Source organism: Eriocheir sinensis, chromosome 3, assembly GCF_024679095.1.
Source record: "Eriocheir sinensis breed Jianghai 21 chromosome 3, ASM2467909v1, whole genome shotgun sequence".
In the NCBI taxonomy this organism is placed as follows: domain Eukaryota; kingdom Metazoa; phylum Arthropoda; class Malacostraca; order Decapoda; family Varunidae; genus Eriocheir; species Eriocheir sinensis.
In genome coordinates, this window is record NC_066511.1 from 19,952,423 (window position 1) to 19,967,898 (window position 15,476).

A 15,476-nucleotide genomic window follows, 5' to 3' on the forward strand; every position below is an offset into this window, starting at 1 on the left:
TTCTTAACTTGTTCTGACGTGCATGAAATCAACTTTGTATTCCTACCCAAATCCTTTTTGAGTTTAGGTTACAGATTGCACTGATAGAAGCAACTGCAATAATAATATATCTATTGGTAAATATGTGCCTTTTGAACTATCATGGATAAATCTGAAACAACATTCTTAACAAAACAAAGTTGGAACTGCATGCAAACGGACAATATCCAGCGACAATAGCTGCACACTAGACTTTTTCCATGTGTAGTTATAACAAATTGGCCTAAGGCAAGGACCTTCTCTTTCATCATGCTAACATTAATCATGAAATTTATTTTGATTCTATGTGGGTAATAAATTAAGGCAGAGCAGTTATAAGAATAACTACATTTAGATACCAACAGTGCTGATTTGAAGAGATAGCAGAGAACGAGAGACAGTAGGCTATGTCATGGCAAATGGAATTTGCCGCAGGTTAGATCTAGTTAACAACAAGCCAATGAGCAGCACAGAGACAAGCAATGATGCCAAAATCTGTGGGTCCACCCACCCCTGAAGGATTATCCCCACCAGCTCTCGTGACACCGACTATAATAATAACATGGTGCATTACTGTCTAATAGATTTCCATCTTTTCTAGGTTGCCTCCTGTCTTATATGCTGTGACCAGTCCTGTAGCAAGGACTCATGACAGTTCTCCAATACAGTGGCACACCAGGTATTATGTATTATAGATGTTAACCATCATACTTTTACTTCATTTGGTAAACAAAGTTTTGTTTGAATTTCATAATTACTGCAAGTTTGAGGTCAAAGATAGATGGCATTTAATACTTTTCAAGGCGTATCTTCATGTGAAATGTGTACGTATTGTGGTGGTTATCTAATTATGTGAATTGAAGAAAGTATGTCCAATGACCAGATTTTATTTACAATGGTTATAAAATTATTTATTGTTTTATACTGTTTTAGGAAAATAACTCAGCCACCTTTTAATAATATGGAAAAGCTGAGAATCCTGGCATATGTAAGAATTCTGAGACTTTTCCCAGTTCACATGAAAATTAGTAACAAAGACGACAAATAAGTTGTGGCACAAGAAACAGGATGGTGTGATACACGAGTTCTTTGTGCCTGATGTGCAATGCTTGCTCAACCATTCATTCCATAGGAGTTGTGCTGCAGGGCTGGTGAGTGGTGGTGCCTAACGCTGCAAAAGTGGGTATGCAGGTCACGATTTATTTCACCGGATGTACAAACAACTCTGAACCATGTCCTGTTAAGCATTCCTGTGTGGGAATGGTATTTATTGTGAAAATATTTATTCCATTAACCTTAGTTTCCTGTGTAAATGCAGCAGCTGGAGGTGTGTTGTCCGTCCAAGAGTCACTGCTTGAAGATGACCATGATGAACTGTGGATTGAAAACAAGAGTTGGAAGTGTTGACTCATTAATATTCTGTATGTTTGCTGCTTTGGGGAATTTTTTATGGCAATAGTTATGTGGTGTTCCTCATTCAGCCAAAGGATGTCAGTCATGTTCTTGTAAAATAAAGGATACTTACCACTTCTTAAATAATATCAAATTGAAATGGAAACTGGTTCTGACTAATCATTACCGTATATACTCATGCAATTCAAGTTTGTAAAAATATGGAGAGTTTAATTTTAGGAGATTGACTATAATATGAATCCTTCTTTTCTGGGGGCTTGTTTATTTTTCAGTTTCATATCACTGAATGCCCAGTTGATTTTTTAATTAATGAAAATAAATATATTACTTAGCAACTCAAGATTTTGATAGGGAGATATCAGGAAAATATATTGAGGATAATTATGTTAAGGGATGAGGATATAAAGAAAAATTATTTTAAATCACTGATAAGTGAGAGTGTAGGTGTGGGTCTGAGACAGGGGTGTGTGATGTTACCATGGCTGGTAAATATTTATATGGATGGTTGTATGAGAGAAGTGAGACTTAGGAGTAAGGGAGTCCAGCCCAGGGCTGAAAGTATGAAGCAATCCATGGTGGCAAACCTATTTGCAGATGATGTGTTGTTGGCAGAAAGTGAAGGGATTCTGCAGAAGATTGTGGGTGAATTTGACAAGGTGTGTAAGATGAAGTGAAAGTATAGTTGGCAAGATACGGTCGGCATTTGAGAGGGCAAGAGAGAAACTATTGATATTGCAAGGCCATGCAGAGTTAGGGTAGAGAGCACAATAAGTGTAAGATCTTGTTTGGGAAAGAGAGCATGGAGGAAGTGATTTAGTGAAAGTACTTAAGGACAGTTCTGCTTGAAGGGAGAGGTGAAGGAGGGACAGGTAACGGTGCATTAAAGACAGTTAGAAAGCTTGAGCATAGAGTTAAAGAAGAGTATAAATACTAGCATTTGAGACATGTGGAATGTATTACAGCAGTTCTGAATACGAGTACTGTAAATGGGGAATATAAGAGGTTCATGTAGTGTGCCAAGATGGAATGGAGCAAGTAATGTATAGGGTTTGATATGGATGGAACAGTAAATGGAGTGGATTATGGAATGGGTGAACCATGGTGCCCTGAGAAAATGAACATATAATGAGAATGAATGAGGATGACTTTGTGAAAAGCATATTTGATGGGAGGATTGAAGAAGAGGATGTCGGGGGAATCCACCAGTGAAGTAGATCAATAAAGTGGACAAGTATTGAAGTTGGAGACCCTTCTGCCATAGCCACTCCTATTAGGGAAGTCTGCATCAAGAAATGGAATGTTGGAAATAAAGATAGAATGAATTACTGCTTGGTTCTCCGCATCAGCATTCTGTATCTGACATTCTGCTCCCATTCTGTTCCAGCACTCCATCTCTTTCCTACAATCCTGTTCTAAAATATTTGTACACATCAATCTGCTGAGATGGTTTGGACACATGATGACAATGAAGGAGAATGAATTTGTGAAGAGTGTATGAGGGAAGGATTGAGGGAGGGGGTGTCAGGGGAAGACCACCTGTTTAGTGGATCAATAAGGTGGGCAAGTATTGAAGTGAGAGTTGAAAGTAGCAGGATTGAGTGTGCTGAGAGGGAGTGCCAGAACAGGGAGAGATGGAGACATCTCTGCCGCAGGGTGTCGGAGATATAGATAGAATAGATTTCCATTTCACTGGTAATTTTCCCCTAGCACCCTCATCGTCAATCCTGCCCTCATATACTCTTCATAGTCATCCTCATTCATTCTCATCACCTGTCCAAATTACCTCAAGGAACCACACTTCAGCCATTCAAGCACTCTACAATCTACTCCTTTTGCTGTTACATCTTTACTAATTATTAGGGAAATGGATACAGTACTCTCTCCTCACCTCTCCCTCCATGTTCCCAGGCATATATAGTCACCAAGTACTGAAGCTCATCATTCCTTCCATCCTCTTTTCTCCCAACCAGATCTTATTCTATTGTGATCTCTGCCCTAACTCTGTATGGCTTTGGAAAATAGAATATAATGGCAATAATTACATGGTGTTCCTCATTCAAATACCATAACCTTACATTGCCACTATTTACTTTTATCTTCTTACACACCCTTAAAAATTCATTGACAATCCTCTGCAGCATCCTTTCACGTTCCTTCCACATCACTGTTTTACCCATAAATAGGCGTCCCACTTCCCTACTGTGTTTAATTTCCATATAAATATTTAACACTCATGATGGCATTACACACCTTGTCTTACACCCACATCAACACTAATACTCTGACTGATCTTTGCTTTCACACACATGGCTGTACTTTTGTTCTTGAAAAAGGATCTGATCTCTTCAAGTAATACCATAAACCCATCCACTGAACCCTGTCAAAATATAAGGTTCAGTATGAATTTCTACTCACCAGTTTGCCCATAGCTTGAGTCATTGACATTATAGGTGCGTTTGATGGTAAATAACTGGTATGTCATTTTTTAAAACCAGGGTCAACTAGTACATGTGATATATGAAAAATTAAGATCAAGTCCAAGAATGAGGGTGCTACTTTGATAAGAATTTGATTATTACATGAGTATATAAGGTCTAGAAAATCTGCGTTTATATTATCTTATAAGTGATTGCTTTCAATTTTGAATTATTCAAATACTTATGAATTAGACTTTGGCATTTGTCTCTAACCTACAATACATTTTCAGATACTTTTGTATCAATCTAATGTAGTGGTTAACAATCCTGATTACAAATCTATGAGCTGCTTATCCTTCCTTATATCAACTGTGGTAACTGGTCATCATATATTGCCATAACTTCTAGGGATAAGGTGTTTAAACCACTTAGAAAGGCAACATTGGGTATGATGTGGACTGATACTATGGGTCATACCTTATGAGGAAATGTGCAGCCACTCAGAAGTTCATCTATGAAGGGTTGTTCATGTTCTTAGTTACTTCAGACATGCAGATCCTGCCCCATCTTCCCCCAAAGCAGAAGGCTGGAAAGATTGGCCGATAAGCAACATGTCAATATCTAGATATGCAAAATAGAATATTCCAAGCATGAGCCTCAAACTTGTGAAATTGGAAAGTTAATGGGATGAAATCTCGTGGTCCTCAGGATTTTAGTTTACCTATCGTTATTTCATAGATCTTACTTATTTTTCTCCAATTATACGGGATCTGTGACAGCACCAGTGACTTGTTTGTCATCCAATTTTTTCCACTTATAATGAATGATGAATGACAGCACCAGTGATTTCTGTATGTCATCTAGAAGTTAAGAAGAAATTATATTAAAAAAGAATTTATATATTGTTTTGGTATAGGAAGATTGGTCATCAGCAATCATGAGAAGTAGCTCAGTGTTCTGGAAAAAATGTTTTCATGATTATTTTATTTAAAAGACAAAAACATTATTAATCAATTCTGCAGTATTTATTATGTTATAACATATCACATTAGTTTGTAAGCATTTTTTACTTACTATTTCCTGCTTACACAAAGGTTCTAAATGCATTATTTTTTTTAACTGCTTTGTCATGTTGAACTTGCTCTATAGTAATGATGTGGTTTATTCCATTTTCCTTTTACTATATGGAATACTTTTCCTATTATATTTGTTCCTAAAGAACTGCAGTTGACATGTGTAATGAAATAGTTCTCTATGTTCTAGGAATGGGAAATAACATAGATTACATCAGGGCTGCACTATTCAGTCCTGACAATGATAATGTTACCACTTGAGTTGGTGGCAGTTCTTACACAGGTGCCTGCACTGGGTTTAGTCTTGACCATCTCAACCAAGAAATTGATGGGTTGAAACATGTAATTTTATCAATGTGATGACTGTGATGTTGAATCACCAATTATGGGAAAGTGTCACTGTGAAGTTATTACACTAATAATGTGCACTGACAAATGAAGTGTACTGCTACATTCCAGTAACACTATTTTTTGAGAGGTACAACTACATTAACAGACAAGGTTTATAAAATGAAAACCACTTACTGCTCTAGGGCAGAATGTTAATGGTGACTGACTTTACTGTACTTTATATATTTATACAGCTCACGAAACTAATACAGCTTTCATTTTATTAATGATTATCATAATTGAATACTTAACCAATAATGTGGTGCAGTGACAGCTATTGTATAACTGGTGTCGGCCTGCAGCAGCAGCAGCACTCAGGAAGGATGAATCGGTGTTTGTATCCTCTCTGAAAGGACAGACTGTCTAAGTGAAGCCTCCTAGTTTTCAATTTTTAATTTTAAGTAATCTTTGAAGTTTTTATTTGGAAATAATGTCAATCATTGGTACACAAGTTAAGCCAAGGGGAAATGACAGGGAATTCATATAATATAAGAAACATAAAAAATCATAGATTCCAGAAAGCATTCCGTATTATGATTGTATTTCACATATCAATGCACACACGAATTTAATCAGTATAAATATAAATACAAATTTATAAAAATGATATATATTCATTTGTTTATTTATATATTTATTCTAGCAATTTGCAACTTGCGCTGAAGTTACAGGCCTTGGGACTGTTTAGTCGAAAAATGCTTGTAATGTCACAAATACTCCAAAACACTTAAAATTGTTCATAAATCAATATAAAGTCTTACCTAACACAAATTCAAGGGCTAAAGTGACTAAAATGAACCACATGCAGGTTAGCATATGCCCCCAACTGCATCTTATATACTCTAATTTATGTAAATTCTTAACAGTGAATAATCATTACCTAAGATTACCACCATTTACACAGATACCATAACACTACTTTGTTGTGCCCAGTACAATTATTCTGCAACAGTGGTGTTATGTGCACTCTGTTTTGACATTAAGAAATAGTGAAACATTACAAAGAAAATAATTTTGTAAGCCTTACTATGCATGTCATGCAATGCACTTCAACTTGGCTGCTATAAATATTTTATGGTAGAGGTGCTGTGACCCTCATTTTGATAAAAGAATCCTGTTGTCTTTGGTTTACTGGCTTCTCACATTTGATAGTATGTGGATTCACACTATCCTCTGGCTGATGCTTAATTTCTATGGTGCAGTACAAGTAACCCTCACTTTACAAATGTTCACAAAACTAAAAATTCCCTTAAATGATAATTACCTTTTCCTCACATAACAAATGCCAAAATTAGTGTAAAGTCAGTTTTGTCCATCATTGTAATCATTCTAGCTGATTGCCATTAAGCCAAACCATCAGCTGTGCTGGACTTTTGATGATGGAGCAGCCCAGTGTTGGGCAATGGGTTGCTAATAATATTAAGGATGCCAAATTCCTGAAAGGCATTTGAATGCTGGATCTTTGTAAACATGCCTTCAGTTGTTACATAGGAAGCTATTTTGCCTATGTCGCTCTCAAGCTTGCCAAAATTCCTCTTCAGCACAATTTCAAAGTTGTGTGTAAAGCCTTTGATGTATAATGAATCAAAGGTAGCTAGTGCACCTTTGCTTTAACAAAGAAGTATGTATATATTCATAGTATAGAGATGAGGCCAAAGTCAGGGATGACATATCAGTGTTTTTTGGGGATGGGTTGTAAACAAGGTGATGAAAGTCCTAAGAAGTTGTCTGTGTGTTATTAATGCACTTCAATTTTTCAAAACTTTTTTCACTGATGTTTTTTGACTTCTCAGCCATACGAGAATCCAATATATCCCTCAGACTAAACAAAAAGGGGGTTAATATGTGCATGTACCATAGCAAGTCAGCATCTTGCAAAGGATAGTGTGAACCCATTTGCTGTTGAATTTGAGGCTAATAGGTCTTGACACAACAATGCTGCATTGTATTCAGGTGACAAAACCATCATAAAACAATAGTGGCGGCCAAGTTGGAGATTTTTGCATGCCTGATAATGCTGGTTGCTTTTTATTTTGCGTTAGTTTGCTATTAAAATGAACTTCATTATCTTAATTCTTTATGCTTTTCCGGTTTGAGAAATGTAACTTAACTGTTACTTATATTCCTTGACAATATTAAATTCAGTTTGCATTGAAACGAATATGCAACTTTTTCATGAATCTATATTTTTGTAAAATGCAAGCAGACTAATTATACTGTATGTATATATATATATATATATATATATATATATATATATATATATATATATATATATATATATATATATATATATATATATATATATATATATATATATATATATATATATATATATATATATTATTCTGCTAACATAAATATACGCTATAACTGATAAAAGCACTACTGTTATGCAATGTAAACATATACGAGATCATTAATAGAGCACATGTGTAAACATGACATACCTATAATGTTAACAGAGATGACTTGTTTCCCTGCCAAGCTTGTGTGGGTCATTGTAAAGGTCAGATAATCATGAAGGGGAAGTTGGGGGCAGTTTCGGGCTACAGCAAGAAGTTGGCATATGTGCTGATGGTGACGATGCTGGGGTTTTCCTATAGAGCTTTTGTCTCAAACTGCTGAAAGATATTCCTAGACTAAGCCATAAAGCTAGTAGTAAGATGTGAAAAGTTAATTATTTGCTCTATAGTGGGGCCATATTCAGACACTTGAGTAATTCAATGCTCAGCCACCTGAAACACTTTCCTTAACCTGTGCATGTCCCAATATGGTGGCTCATCCTGTTCATCATCCCCACCACTGCCATTGCCACTGCCTTCCTTCGCACTCTCAATTCCTCCAACTCTGCACCAGTCAGAGTTGTCCATTGATTGACTTCATAAATTCCTGCTCTGCCACATCTTTTAAACCCTTCACCACCTACTGCCCTGGGCACTTTCATAGTGTGCTTACCTCATACTTGATTATTGTTAATCCTTTAAAGTAATGCACACTTTCATTTCTCAATGCCCACCCTCACTAATAAACTGACTGTGGTTTCAGTGCCTCCGTGGCTTCCTCCACATTACTGATATAATCTGCAATGTTGAAGTCTTTCCACAAACTTTGGTTAGTGTTGGCTTTACTGGCATGATTCATGCAGGTGAAGGCAAGGTGTGTGTATATGCAGGGTAGTGTGTTGGCTGAGCAATCATTTTTAGCTTGAAATAGGAAACTGAAGCCTGACTTGAATCAATCTACATAGTACAGCTAAAACGACGCAAGTTGCAAATTGCCAGTATACATTAATCATTTCCGTATCTGAACTACTAATGTCCGAATCTTTTAAAGTCGCGATATTAAGAACAGATATAAAGTGGTAAGGTTTCTGGGGTGGTAAAAGTTGCAAGCTGGCACATGCATTTTCCCATCCATGCACCCCTTTCCTGGGTCCCATACAGCCAGTCAAAGCTCAGTACTCTATCATGCAGTGCCTGAAACTTTGTTGCCTGCTCATCTCAACCCCTTTTATTTTACATTTCCATGTACGTCTTTGTCTAATGATAATTTACTATTGGACAAAAAATGTATATGCAAATACAGAAAAAAAGGTAATTTGAGGTGCCATTCCAGCAAGGCTTCAGGTTTGGTGAGCTTTCTCTTTAAGTGCAGGTGTTCTGAGTGTGGCAGAGATGGTACGGCAGCTTGGGAAAATAACCCCTGTACTAGCTGTAGAATTCAATACCTTGTGTATCCTAAAACTTTGTCTATTTGACCTGCCCTTGACCCAATTAGTTTGGATACTTGACTGATTAGTATAATATTTGATAACTTACAATTAGGATCTTATACTGGTTGAATCTTATATAAATAAGGCCGTTGGGACTTAAGATGTGCTCTTAAATTTTACTTATTTAAGTTAGAGATGAGAATAGTTTAGAAAAAATGTTGAGACAAATGATGAAGAGAGATTTTGTATTATTTGGAACCTCATAAAGTTTCCAAAGTCACAAGTTGATCAAGTATACGATGGCAATAGTGATTTAAATGCTTTCTGAGAAAACGCCAAAAGATAAAATTACATAAACATTAAAAACAAGTACACCAAGAAAACCAGAGCAAGTACTAAAAATTCTCTAATTCTCCCCTGAAAATTTACCTTTGATGTAAATTTGTTCCTCTACTTCTTTATTTGATTTTGCTATTTTCCTCCTCTCATTACAGCATTAGCCTTCTAATTCCGTGGTAATTTGTAATCCGAATCCTTTGTCCAAAGTTACTTTCTCATGATGCTTTAGAAAGGTTTCACACATCAAAACCTAAGGAATCAAATTATTTGATCCTATTTTTGAGGTTATATAAGCTGTTTTTGTTAAGTTTTGTGGAACGGTCTGAATTTTCTTACCAGACTTTTCTCTTAATGTTTTCTTCACAAGTTTTGCCACAGTATTTCATGTTATGAATGTCACTGAGCTTTGAGAGCCCTAATGATAAAGATTTATTTTCTTTTATTCTATGAAAGGAAACTAAGATAGGCTTCATGATTTCAGTGTCCTGTGATGGATCCACTCATTCTAGGGTGTATAAAATCCTGTAAAATACTTAATTTTCTATGTTGACATTGCCAGATAATACATAAGCTGCATAGTGATACTTGAGGCTTAACATTGTTAACACATTTTCATTACCTAATATGCTAACGGAACTGGGAATGTTGGAATATTTTCATCAAGTGAGGCTCTGTAACCTAAGATACTTTTATGACCAGTGTGATAAGTCCTGAGGTTATTTAATCTTCACCTGCATAAAGACATACTATTTAAATTGTACTTTCTCAGATGTAACATTTTATGATACAGTGAGTTTGCAATACAGATGAATACTGGACTTCCACGCATGTGCATTATAATTGTCATCTGTGATGCACTCAGTACTAGTGTACCCTAACTCAATTGTGCCAAAATTACAATTACATATTGCAATAAGGCCTCCATTTACACTTAAGACAAGCCATCTCTAAGAATACCTTTTTCAGCTTATCCACTGTATGAGACATGTCCAGGATAAATTTAAGACTGTATTGGGAGGTTTTCTTTGATTGCATTGTATTAATTTCTAAAGGATGAAATTTCTCATTTAAGTCAATACCTTTATAATTCTAGTATTGCATTCTTTTATGTCCATTTGTTCCTTTCAACAGTATTCATTAGCATTATTTATTTATAATAACTAATATAGTCAGCAGCTTTTGCTATGTTGGGTACCTTACTAACCACTGTGAAATGTATGATTTTACTATGTAGATTTAGCACAGTTTTCCTCATTTAACACAGACTTATTGTTTTGATGCCTAAAAATCATAAATAGTTATGTTAGGATCACCAGTGGCTGCTCATACAGTAGTACTGCAGAAGTCTCATCATTAATCTGTTTACCCATTTTCATAGGCATAATATTAGCCATCATAAAAATCAGGAATTTCCAGTCCACACTAGTGTGTGAGCAGCCATTCTCACACAAGTAATGATCTCACATTAACTCCCTCCTAACAAGTACTATTTATTTAGGTATCTCAGTGATTAAGCAAAATTATTCAGGTTTGAATCATTCGTCATAAATTGGGGTCTTCATGTTCATATCAAAGGGATATAAGAATTATTTCTTCCTTAATCATTCCACTGGTAGTTTGTAATCAAAATGAAGTTGTAATTTGTTTCACTACTTCATGCATAACAAGTACTCATTACTGCTGAGAATGCAGCTTGTCCAACCGGTTGGAAGTACTTTAGCTGATGGAATTTTTCATTGCTGTGATGAAATATTTCATGAATCATATGCAGAAAGGTGTCTTAAAGGTATAAAGTGTAGCATGTATTGAACAACCACAACATTGACTGCTCAGGTTCTTATTATTGCACAAACAAACAAACAAAAGCAAGAGATGGTGTTATAGTATTCCAATAACTGTTCAAGAAAAAGTTTTATACTTTAATACTGGCCATCCAAAATTATGACATTACATATATGAAAACATATTATTTTATGTTTTCAAAACTACTAATTACCTTTTCACATCAAGCACCATGCTTCATGTATCCGATTTATAAAATTTTATTATAGACATCTTTACTTAATACCTGGAGATCAAGGCCACACTCTCTTGAGCAGTCAGGCTATACCTGCAAAGGTAATGAAACTTGACCTTAGTGTCAACCTTTTTGTCAGTGCCTTTTCACAAAATAACAACCATTTAATTCTAGCTTTACATTTACAGTATGGATGGAAATAATAAAAGGCATTTGTAGTCTGTAGCTTATGATCACTAAGTAGAGTTTGTGGAAATGAGATTTGTCTTGGCTGCTTGCTTTTAATTTACATGGCCTGCACCATGGATTTACATTTTTTTTCTCATGAATATGGACACTAGCAATATTTAACATGTTGATAGTAAGATATATACTGTTCCCAATATTTTCTCCTTGGGAATTTCTGCTCTCTGTCAGTCCAACACACACACACACACACACACACTGCACATACCAAATGTATGTCCCTTGTTTGCAATACAAGGAACATATTTCTTTCTACTAAGCTAGGTTAATGACAAGCTTAGCTGATAATGACTTCTAGTCCTACTAACACCAAATATATGTTTATTAATAAAATCTAGTCTTTCTTTTACCTAATGCTATTTTTTTTATTTTTTTTTGGTGGATACCAGGTAACCTATATTCTGAAGCTGAACAGACCCCACACAATGAGTAACAAAAGTTGCTTAGGACTCCTGAAACATAAAACATGAGTGTTCTGAGACTGCAGTCTGCCCATGCTACACATTTACAGGCTCTTGACCTGATGACTGACTGACATTTCACCAACAAGTATTTAGCCAAATGACATTCACAGAAGGATATTTGGCCTTTCACTTACAGACATTTCACCAACGGACATGTAGTATGAATGGCTTCTGATGACAGCTTTTTTTTTTTTTTTAGGATTTTTTAGGGTCTATTAGACAAATCAGTTTTAGACTAGATGTCTTTAAACCAATTGATCTATTAGACCAGTTGGCATTAGGCCAGTCGTCATTAGACCAATAGACATTGGACCAATCGTCTGGGACCGCTTGTAATACGGCCCTCATATTATGATACAAAGGCCGGAGGAACGAACCGTCAAAATGTGTAGCTTTGATACCGAGGCCGGAATAACGAACGAACCTACATTCAATGTGTAGATATGATACTAAGTCAAAATGTGTAGTTATGATACCAATGGCGGAGGAACGAACTGAGCTACATTGAATTTGTAGATATGATATCGTCAAAATGTATATAGTTATGGTACCAAGGCCGGAGGAACGAATAAAGCTACATTCAATGTGTAGATATGATACCAAGTCAAAATGTGTAGCAAAGATACCAAGGCTGGAGGAACGAACGAAGCTACAATCAATGTGTAGATATGATACCAAGGCAAAATGTGTAAGTTATGATACTAAGGCCGGATAACGGGGTCGAGGCTATCGAATTGTTCGAGATAACGGGGTCGAGGCTGTTACCAAGGATACTAGGGCGTGACACACGGAGGAACGAAGGAAGGTATAATATAGAGACCATAGAGTTATATAACTGTGATAATAGACTAGCGGGACCCGTGGATATACCACGGTAAACCTCGTAATCCTCCTCCTCTTCCTCTTAATCCTCTTCAAAATTTCTTAATTCTCTTCCTCCTCCTCGTAAACCTCTTGTAAACCTCTTTATCCTCTTCTGAAACTCGTATTCCTCTTCCGTTTCCTTTTAATCCTCTTCCGTTTCCTTTTAATCCTCTTCCGTTTCCTTTTAATCCTACTCCGTTTCCTCTAAATCCTCTTCTAAATGTCATTATCCTCTTTCAACTCCTCGTTAACCTCTTTTAAACCTGTTAATCCTCTTCTAAAACTCATAATCCTCTTCCATTTTCTCTTAATCCTCCCCGAAACCTCTTAATCCTTTTCCTTTTCCTCTTAATCCTCTTCTAAACCTCTTAATCCTCTTCTAAATCTCTTAATCCTCTTCCTCTTCCTCGTAAACCTCTGATGATACCAAGGCCGGAGGAACGAACAATCAATTTGTAGATATGATACCAAGTCAAAATTTGTAGTTATGATACCAAGGCTGGATAACGGGGTCGAGGCTGTCGAATTGTTCGAGATAACGGGGTCGAGACGTTGTTATGATACCAAGGCCGGATAACGGGGTTGAGGCTGTCGATATGTTCGAGATAATGGGGTCGAGGCTGTTACCAAGGATACCAAGGCGTGACACACGGAGGAAGGAGCGCAGGAAGGATGGAAGGTATAAATTATGGATTGCATGCCGTCTTGTATACTACTGGTAGAGGCATATACAGTTGTCTATAACTATCATGCACCTGTACTGAGCGTCTAGGACCATTCATAATCACATAGGCCTCATTATTATATATTTTTTTTCACTGCATCACGGTGGTGAGCGTACCTAATTGCGGATCTGCGGGCCCTGGTCAAGGCCTTCTCAGAAGGCTATGCCTGGGTTCCCATCTCGTCTTGGGCAGTCGGCGCGCATTCCACTCGTCATTAATTCTTCCTTTCTGGTCTATAAATGGGTACCTGGGGAAGGTAAACTGTGATAACCCAGACGTTGCACTGGCCCATGTCCTGGGTTAATGGGTTCTCATCCGCTACAGCCTCAAGGGCCGGAAGGTACGGAAATGAGCACCGCGGCCACACGCAACAAATAGCGCATGCTCCCAACTTTACCTTATCAACATTTACTTCTGTGGTTGGTGTTCCTGGATTACGATCCTGCTCATGAGGTGAGTGCACTTTTTTTTTTTTTTTTTTATCTGCATAGGGAAGGGTGGCCCGGCCATCATACCCCCCGCCACCGGGAATGGTAGGGGTGGGGGGTCCAACCACTTTTTGCAGATGTCAAGTGAAAGTGATGCAGCAAATGTGCAACACAAGAGGCACGTCACTGGTCAATGGTCTCTCTGCCTCCCATGAAGATCCAAGCTCATTAACTAATAAGGCATAACTGGTTCGGACGCGCGTCATGACGAACAGTGGGCGCGGCTGATAATTACAATTTGCCATCTACTACAACGCAAAATTCCGGAGTACTCGTTCACAATGTCAAGGTGACGAATACAGATTTATCTTTCAACAGTGTAAATGTATCATTGATTTGATAACTAAAAGTAGATTATTAAAAGTATGTTAAACAATGATACTTGCGTTCAAGCTAGAGACAGAGGAGACAGTTGCGCAACAGCAGTTATACAGTACAAGGAACCGATGAAAAATTTCCATATCATTGAGTACATTCCGATGGTATAGCAGAGAGAGAGAGAGAGAGAGAGAGAGAGAGAGAGAGAGAGAGAGAGAGAGAGAGAGAGAGAGAGAGAGAGAGAACTATTTCAAACTTTGCGTGGGTAAGAAAACAAAAAGGTGACCAATTAAAGATAAAAAAGTATTGTCTCACCTGTTACACAGTGGTTAGCAACCGTATAGGTAATTACACCTCCACGTCCCTCACCCCACACCACTATGACTCAAAGGTCAGCCAGCCGCCCACCGCTGCCAAGAGTACGACAATATAAGTTAAGATCATGATGAATGTCAGAAGAATATCAGTTTCATGGTAAGATGATTATAATAATGATAATAATAATAATAATAATAATAATAATAATAATAATAATAATAATAATAATAATAATAATAATAATAATAATAATAATAATAATAATAATAATAATAATAATAATGGATTGAAGAGAGACAGGTTGATTATACCTCAGCCAGGAATCGAACCGCTGCCGCTCTCATCTCCGCCACACGGATGTCAATAACAAAAGTATACAAAGATCGCTCCTGTTTCAAGCACTGCCGAGGATTCTGTTGCAACTCCTTTCTACAAACCTATCATTGCGTCCAGTGCTCTCGGCTTTCCCGTTGAATACAAGAAACGTTGGTAATGAGTTTTTTTTTTTTTTACTGAACACGAAATATTATTATTTTTTTTTAAATTAGACAAATATGAGAGAGCTGCATGTCAGAACCTTAGAATTTTTAATGAAAAATAAAACTATCAAGTCGGATTCGAACTACCACGCCTCCTACACCACCACCACACAAACAAACTGAGGTTTGCCA

General features: G+C 36.8%; 1 protein-coding gene and 1 long non-coding RNA gene across 14 annotated transcripts in view; one reads left to right on the forward strand and one right to left on the reverse strand.

Annotated features, from left to right (window-relative positions):
- The window catches only part of LOC127006247 (zinc finger MYND domain-containing protein 19-like), a 43,145-nt gene extending 41,597 nt beyond the window's left edge, over positions 1–1,548 (forward strand). For 2 of the 3 annotated variants that reach the window (XM_050875886.1, XM_050875883.1), the window contains exon 6: positions 620–1,548. The gene's annotated coding sequence lies outside the window, so the exon portion shown is untranslated. The remainder of the gene's footprint in view (positions 1–619) is intronic. The other variant, XR_007759314.1, reaches the window with a different exon arrangement.
- LOC127006262 (uncharacterized) overlaps positions 890–15,476 on the reverse strand; it is a 53,235-nt gene continuing 38,648 nt past the window's right edge. For 3 of the 11 annotated variants that reach the window (XR_007759371.1, XR_007759368.1, XR_007759355.1), the window contains 2 exons: positions 14,803–14,897; positions 890–5,657 (listed from right to left, as the gene is read on the reverse strand). This is a non-coding gene — a long non-coding RNA (uncharacterized LOC127006262). Of the gene's footprint in view, positions 5,658–7,761; positions 13,244–13,797; positions 13,929–14,802; positions 14,898–15,476 lie in introns of those variants that run through there. The other 8 variants (XR_007759374.1, XR_007759373.1, XR_007759372.1 and 5 more) reach the window with 8 other exon arrangements.